Here is an 8,568-nt window from a genome sequence, read left to right as displayed (position 1 = left end):
TCACCCCGCTGCGGGCGCCCAGGCCCACCGGCCGCCGAGTCGGGCTCGTCCGAGATCCTTGGTGACCGAGGGCAGAGACTTGGGTCACGAAGACAGTAAGTGGCGGCTGCAGAGCCGCCGATCACGCCCGTGAAAGGCAGGACCGAAGAATTCCGACGGAACAACGTGCTGTGACGGCGGAGAAACGCCGCGGGGGCGAGGCGAGACGGCGCCGGGGGCGGAAGCACTCGGTAATACCGTGCTCTAAAGCGGACGGCACAGGAGCCGAAATAGCTCAGTTGGGAGAGCGTTAGACTGAAGATCTAAAGGTCCCTGGTTCGATCCCGGGTTTCGGCAGAGTCACTTTTCCTTTCCTTTTTCATTCGAAGGGATTCGATATCGTAGGGTCCTCTGCTAGGAATAACCTAACTCACGAGTGCCCGCTGGGGTGAAAACTGGGACCTGAAGGCTGAGGGAGGAGTGGAATCGTCCACTCTCCGGCACTCGCAGCCGAGCAGCCAGCCGCTAGGCGCCGCCATTTCCGGGCGAGGCGGCGGCGCTGCTGCGCGTGCGCGACGCGGAGCCGGGCGCTGGAGCCGGACCCCGGCAGGTGCGGGAGGGTCGTGGGTCTGTCCCCGGGGACACGGCGTCATCCCAGGTTCCTTTCCCCAGAGCATCCCGACTTGTAAAGCAAAACCGTACTGTTTAATCGGATGGCTTCTGCCGCCTGTGATCCGAGCCGGGCCGGCGCCGGCGGGGTAGCGGGAGGCAGAGCCAGTCCCCTGCCCCGCGGACAGGGCCGGGCAGCCTCTCGGCTCTGGAACGTCACCGGGCCGGCAGCTGAACCGCTCTGGTTGGCGTCTGGGGCAGTGGCTCTCCGAACGTAGTCTCCAGTCCCGCATCCGCATCTTCACCCGGGAGCTGGCTAGAAATGTATGTTCTGGGCCCCACTTCAGACCTAAGGAGTCAGAAACTCGTGTCTCCGACACTGGTGTTTTCACAAGCCCTCCGAGGGAGATGCTGAAGCAACCGAAGTCTGAGATATTTCTTTCCATTTATAAAGAGCCTTTCACTAAGATTTTTTTTTTGTGAACACGCTTTTCCGTTTGCTCTCTTTTGTTCTGCAAGCCTGAAATAAAAGTCTGACATGGGTTCGACATTAATTTTCCTTCAAGAATTTTTGCTTTCGCAGTGAGGGTGTGGTGGGGTGGGGTGTGCAGGAGCCCAGCCCAAGGCTAACCTAGGTGGTGTGGAATAAAGAAAACGGAGGCCTCGGGGCCTTATTCTACATAGTGTGGCTCCCTTGGCTGAGCCAGGACTGGGCAGAAAGTGCAGGGGTGTAGAGTTGAATTACAGGAAGAAGACATTTTAATCTATTGGAGTCAGTAGAAAATGGAATATATAGTTTAGCCGGGTGCTGAGTTGCTAGCCTACAGATGAAAGACAGTCACTTGTTGGATTTATACATTTGGTCTTGTGTATCTTCTAGTTTTATGGGTTTGAGAGGGAAAGGCAACTCGCGTTATTAATTCATTCATCAATTGGACATTAATTAATGAACCTCTCACGATGTGCCAAGCATTAGTTGATCTTCATAATTACCTTAAGAAGTACGTATCATCTGCATTGTACATATAACAGTTCTTGTAGGATTGCAAGGATTAAAATATATGTCAGCCATCTAACATCTGCCACCTCCTAAGTGTTACTATACATGAATACAGTATCTGTTGGGATGATTGGTTAAGACATGTGCATAAAAGTGGAGGTAATTGTAGGAGGAAACTAAAAGTTTTTGCTGGTTAATCAGAAAAGGCTTTATGGGGAACTAGTTCTTGATGGGGACGTCAGAGGAAGATTTCTAGGATACGGATACAAAGAGCAGTAGCAACCAGCTATCCATATGTTTAAGTGGGAGGGGAATGGTGTAGATGCTGGAAGTGTCATTTCAGACTATCTGAGGCCTCACTGCCCTGTGGGGCAGAGGCAGTAACCACATGTATTTGCTGCTGGAGTAGGAGCATGTGGTATCGGATGGGGGGAGGTTAGAAGCACACACCTGGTTAGAAGTCAGAAGAGAGAAAAGTGAAAAGAGATAGTTTGGGCCGGCAGGCTTCCACTGGGGGTTGTAAATGGTTTGTCAGTCTTGTGGGAGGGAGGAATGACCAAGAAGAAAGTAGACAGCATTTAAAAGTATTTCTATATACACACATATAATTTTTAAAAATTATATATATTATATGTATCATTTTTTAGCCTTAAGAAGTAAAGTGTAATAGCAATCTGATAATTCTTTTTTTCTTTTTTTTGGTATATGCTCCTAGCAGGAACTGAACCTGGGACTCTCCAGTCCACAGGCCAATGCTCCAACCACTGAGCCAAACTGGACCAGGGTGATCTGATCATTTTTATTGCCTTTCACTGAAGCTTGACATGCTCTGATACCTGTCAAACATTGCACTTCCCAGGACTGCGGCTAAGAGAGACTGAACATGAGTTGTACCCTAGGAACTCCCCTGACACCAGGCCCCTCTGGGATGCTCTTTATGAGTGAGGAGGAGGTGAAGGGTGAAGAGTAGAGGTGTGGAGTCAGCCCTCACTTTAGGAAAGAAATGCTTTCAATGGAAAGAACATGACCAATATGAAACGTTTATGAGTTGGTGCTCAGCCCACCACCACTCTATTCCAGCAGAAAGGTTGTGAATGTCTCCTTGGTTCAGACCATTTTTCCAGGAGGTGAAGGGGAAAACATCTTCTCAAACTTCCTTGGTATGTTTTTAGAAAGAAACCTGGGACATCTGGCTCATCTGACAAATTTCTAAGGTGATTCGCGAGCATGCTACTAAATGACAGCTTACTTCTTAATTATTCTTGGTACTATTTTTATTTTAGGCCAGGATTATGATATAATGAAGCTGTTATAATTATTATTTACAATAAAACTAGATGAGCATTTAATAATTCATTAGGGCCTTTTGTGTAATCGATGTGTACATATATTAATGCCCATTTTATTAGTCTTGGGTCATACTTCTACTCTTTTAAAAGCATAGTGGTTTATAGTTGTTTAATTTCATGTTATATTATTTATCATCTGATTTATCTGATGTTGTGCCTTGGTCAGAAATACAACTCCTGTTTGGATTTTCCTCAGATTCCAGAAATATATGGATCCTGCACAATCATCCTTCAAGTGTGGTGTCAGGATGGATTACCTTGTTTAAGTGTGGTTCACTTACTTAACTGAAAATCTTGAAGGGTTGTTTGTAGTCCCTAGCTGATGGATGTAATGTTTGGGAGGAGGCCAGCAGACACCTGGGGAAGCAAACAGGACAGTTGGAACAAAGGCAAGGGTGTTTTTTCTACCAGACACCTGAGTCGCATACTAGTTCCATAAGTTCCAATTTTCATATAGCAGGTTGTATTGAAGCAGGGTGCACAAACATTTGACTATTCACCAGTTAACTATAGTCTACAGTGCATTTTGAGCAACTCCTTCCCCTGTATATTTCATTGACTCTCTAGTTTAAAGTATCAAGATTAACCAGAGTCACCATGTCTGGAGTGTTTTCTGTGTGCCAGGCATTCTATTGAGCACTTTTCTTTTTGTTTGTTTTTTTAACCTTTTTTCTTTTCTTTTTTTATTAATTAATTTTTGTTACAGATGTTTCTCCTTTCCCCCCCACTGATTCCCCCCTCCCCCTCCCTCCCTGCCCTTTCCCCAGTTTGTTGTCCATGTCCACTGTTCATGCATACATGCATATAAGTTCTGTGGTTTATCTCTCCCCCACCACCCCCCTCTTTAGGGGATTGTCAGTCTGTACCCCTCTTCCGCGTCTCTGGGACTACCCCATTCCTCAGACTGTTATGTTCATTATATTCCACAAATAAGTGAGATCATATGAAACTTGTCTTTCTCTGTTTGGCTTGTTTCACTTAGGATGACACTTTCCAGGTCCCTCCATGTAGTCTCAAAGGATAAGAGATCTTTCTTTCTTACAGCTGCGTAGTACTCCATTGTGTATATGTACTACTGCTTCTTTATCCATTCGTCTACTGATGGACACTTGGGCTGTTTCTAGAACTTAGCTATTGTAAATAGTGCTGCTACAAACATGGGGGTACATATATTCTTTCTGATTGGTGTTTCAGGCTTCTTAGGGTATATTCCCAGCAGTGGGATCACTGGGTCAAATGGAAGTTCAATTTTTAATTTTTTGAGGTAACACCATATTGTTTTCCATAGTGGCTGCACCAGTCTGCATTCCCACCAGCAGTGCACTAGAGTCCCCTTTTCTCCACACCCTTGCCAACACTTGTTGTTTGATGATTTGTTGATGGCGGCCATTCTGACAGATGTGAGGTGATACCTCATTATTGTTTTAATTTTCATCTCTCTGATGATTAGTGATGATGAACATTTCTTCATATGTTTCTTAGCCATTTGTATGTCCTGTTTGGAGAGGTGTCTATTTAGTTCCTCTGCCCATTTTTTAATTGGATTCTTTGTCTTCCTTTTGTGGAGTTGTATGAGCACTCTATATGTATTGGAAATTAACCCCTTATCTGATATATCATTGGCAATTATGCTCTCCCATACAGTGGGTAGCCTTTTCGTTTTGATGATTGTATCTTTTGCTGTGCAGAAACTTTTGAGTTTGATGTAGTCCCATGTGTTCATTTTCTCCTTTGTTTCTATTGCCTTAGGTGATGTGTCAGTAAAAATTCTGCTGCGTATGATGTCTGAAATTTTGTTGCCTACAGTCTCCTCTAGGATTTTTATGGATGCATGAGTTACATTTAAGTCTTTTGTCCATTTTGAGTTTATTCTCGTGTAGGGTGTAAGTTGATGGTCTAGTTTCATTTTTCTGCAAGTAGCTGTCCAATTTTCCCAGCACCATTTATTAAAGAGGCTGTCCTTACTCCATTGTATGCTCTTGCCACCTTTGTCAAATATTAATTGAGCATATTGCCTTGGGTCCATTTCTGGGTTCTCTGTTCTGTTCCACTGGTTTATATGCCTGTTCTTGTGCCAGTACCAGGCTGTTTTGATTACAGTGGCTTAACTTTTTTTCTTTATTGATTTTTAGAGAGAGAGGAAGGGAGAGGGAGAGAGAGATAGAAACATCGATGAGAGAGAACATCATTGGCTGCCTCCTGCATGCCCCCACTGGGGATCAGGCCCACAACCTGGGCATGTGCCCTGAGTGGTAATCAAATTGGCGACCTCTTGTTGCATGGGTTGACACTCAACCACTGAGCCACAGTGGTGAGCTCTCTAATGAGCACTTTTCACATCAAACCTGTTAATAACCCTTAGAAGAAGGAGACATAGATAAATAAAATTTAAAAATGCCACGTAGGTGTGCTGTTGTGAAAAGCCAGCATAATTCTGAGATGTATTAAAATGGACCATTACCATAAAAATAAAGTAGTAGTCCTTTTATATGTTGTTAGTGAGATCCATGTAGGAGCATTTTGTTCTGTTTTGATTAACTCAAGAGGAAAGAGTTAACAAAGAACAAAAACCTGATGAAGGAAAAAGAGAATTATTTTATCAAAGACAACAACAACAAAAAGGATATGAAATAGATTTGCTAAGATAAAAGAAAGTTAAGGGTAACATGATTACTGTCTTCAAATTATTGTTTCTCAAGAGTATATGATTATTAGGAAGATGCCACTAGAAGAAATGGGTTTAGATGAAGGCATGAGAGATTTCTGTTACCTAAAGAGAGAAGTTGTGATAAAATATTTGATTTAGTTTTGTGATAAAAAAAAAGGCATCTGGCCAAGATTGAGTTATCTAGAGAATTATTGAATAGAGTTTTCCATGTTTAAGAGGACTGCTAGCCAATTTTGGTATGTAGGGAGGAAGCCAACTTTACCTACTACCCTCCGAGGTTCTTGGCTGGGGCTTTGTAAATCAGACTGACAAAAGGCAGATTAACAAGAGAAAAGCACACAGGTTTATTAACATGGGCAGCATGCATGCACCAGTGTGTGTGTGTGTGTGTGTGTGTGTGTGTGTGTGTATGTGTGTGTGTACTACTCCGTGCTGAGTAACTCTAAGGGGTGGTTAGAACTTGGACTTATATAGCATCTTAACTGAAAAACAACAAATTTATAGAGAAGTGACAAAACAAAGGAAAAAGACTTCAAGTTTTTAGGGTAGCCAGTTGTGGGAAGGCAGATGGATGGATGGGAGGAGCTAATGGAAGATGCGGTTTGTTAGGAAGATTCCTCTGCTGCCACCTCTGGGCTCATTAGGGTCTAGTTGTCTCTGGTGGTTGACTTCTGTCCTTCCTGGTAGAGAGAGAGAGGGACACCTTTAGATATTTATGTTCTGCTTTTGAGCAAATGGGGGAGAGCAGAGAGCTATTCTTGTATCTGCTTCTTTTCAATTGCATTCAGTTAAAAATAATCCTTATGCCAAAGAGGCACGTTTGATTTGGCTTATTCTGCCACCCTTCAGACACTTCCAAAAAATCTACTGATTTGTGGTTGTTGCTGCTGACAGTTCTGGAAGAATGGGGGTGGGGAAGCATGGGGTGTGGACATTGCTGGCAGAGACCATAAACAGGGTGGCAGGGATGGATCTTATCATCTCTTAACACAAAGTCTGTCTGGGAGCCATACTGCATCTCTCCACCTCTGCAATGAGTTAGTGTGCATGTCACAATCACGTGCTCTAGTCAGAAAAAAACATTTCAAAAGCATGCTGCATCCTGAGATAAACCAAGACAGCCCTCAGAGGATCCCCGTGTCTACTTAGAGTCCTCATAATACGTGAAGCCATGAGCCGTTCCTGAAAGTTATTGACTCTGCAGCAAAGACAATTTTTTCCATGCCAATTTCAATGTCGATGTCTGAAGATATGTGATGACCTTTGTAGATACAATCTTCTGGCAAAATTGCTATTTTCCCACAATGAACGGACTAACTATAAACCTGGTAACATCACTCATCTTGTGTATAGAGGTGGGTATGTTTGATTTTTTTTTTTGGGGGGGTGGTTATTTCAGAGTTTCTTGTTTGTTTTTAAAGCCAGATTTTGTCTTTTAAAGTTGGACTCCCTTTGCAAGTAAACTATTTTATTTTTCTAAGTGCTTTTTCAGAAGAAATGTCTGCTTGAAGGTGGAATCAGTGTTAGAAAAGTAACAATCTGGTCCTTCAGTAGAGTTTCAGGCAAACCGAAACAGATGGAGGTGAACACATGGACCATAGAGCAGGATGTGATGAGAATTCAGAAAAAAAAATTACCACTTCATTCCTGAGGGCCTTGAATGAAGGAGTCATGACAAGATGGGATACCCAAGAATTCTTGGTCGGTATGAAGCCCGAACTTAATGTTCAAAGTGCTGACATAGTAATGCACACACCAAAATGACACTGATGTGTCCTGTTAGAGGTTAGGCAGGCATCCTACCAGTCTGTGTTATATATGTTTCACTATTACCTGAAGGAAAATTTGATAGGTAAGCAGTCATCCCTAAAGTTAATTACCTAGGAAATGAATATTTATATAGTTATACACATTTGCTTGTGTGGAGGCAAATGTGAGGGCAACTGATTTTCTAAACTCCAGAATTCAGCCTCTGGAGTGCCTTCCAGTGCAATGGTCCGGGCGCCGAGTCAGGGCAGAGCCCCCTTCTCTCCACATTGGTATGATTCTCTTTGAAGTCTCAGTCCTCCCATAGTCTTCTCACCTTCACTAAGTCTGTGTAGTTGTTGACCCTACTTTTCCAGTGGTCTCTTGACTGGGAAGCCCAGCCCCAGGGAACATGTCTTTTAAACACAGGGACAATATGAACAGAGGTTTGCTCTCTCTGCATCCCTTAGTTCCCAGAGCACAGCATCTAATTCACAACGTCTGCTTCCTTCCTTTCTTCCCATGCTATCCTCTTTTTCTTTTTTTTTTTTTATCCTCACCTGAGGACATTTTTCTATTTTTTGTTCAGGTAGAGTATGAGGAGGAGAGATGAAGAGAGAGAGAAACATCGATGTGAAAGGGACACATCGAGTGGCTGCCACCCGCACGACCAACCAGGGCCGGGGACAAACTGCAACCGAGGTACGCGCCCTCAGCGGGAACCGAACCCGGGTCTCTCGGGACCGCAGGCCGACGCTGTAACCGCTGAGCCAAACCGGCCAGGGCGCTATCCTCTTTTTCAATCCCTTTCTCTCAAATCATAGAGTCTATTCTCACATTTAAGAGTTGGGAATTTGAGAACATGTTTTAAAATTTTTAATTTCTTTTTTTAGAATTGATCATTGAAGCACATGATGAGAAATTTAAACAAGAGAAAGAGGCATACAATAAAAAGTACATTTCTATTTTAGCTCTGTGACTAGTTACTCTCTGAAGAGATGCCCATTGTTAGCAGCTTCTAGTGTATCCTTCGGTCAAGAATTTTTTGTGCATACAAGCACATATGACATTTCATACAAATAGCATCATTACTATGCACACTGTCCTAAAGCTTTTTTTCTAAAGCTGTACATTACTTCTCCTTTTCACACGGCACCATACTTGCCTTTTTTCTTTCTTTCTTTTCTAAACCGGTTGTGAACCTTACCTGAACTTTT

At 43.4% G+C, this 8,568-nt stretch overlaps 1 non-coding gene across 1 annotated transcript; it reads left to right on the top strand.

Moving 5' to 3' along the window:
• The first annotated feature begins 263 nt into the window (after positions 1-263).
• Positions 264-336, top strand: TRNAF-GAA. Its single transcript has one exon. It is a non-coding gene; the product is annotated as a tRNA-Phe (tRNA).
• The last annotated feature ends 8,232 nt before the right edge of the window (positions 337-8,568 follow it).

The sequence above is a fragment of the Molossus molossus genome, unplaced genomic scaffold (assembly GCF_014108415.1).
Source record: "Molossus molossus isolate mMolMol1 unplaced genomic scaffold, mMolMol1.p scaffold_m16_p_9, whole genome shotgun sequence".
NCBI classification, from domain to species: domain Eukaryota; kingdom Metazoa; phylum Chordata; class Mammalia; order Chiroptera; family Molossidae; genus Molossus; species Molossus molossus.
This window is presented reverse-complemented; position numbering and strand designations above follow the sequence as displayed.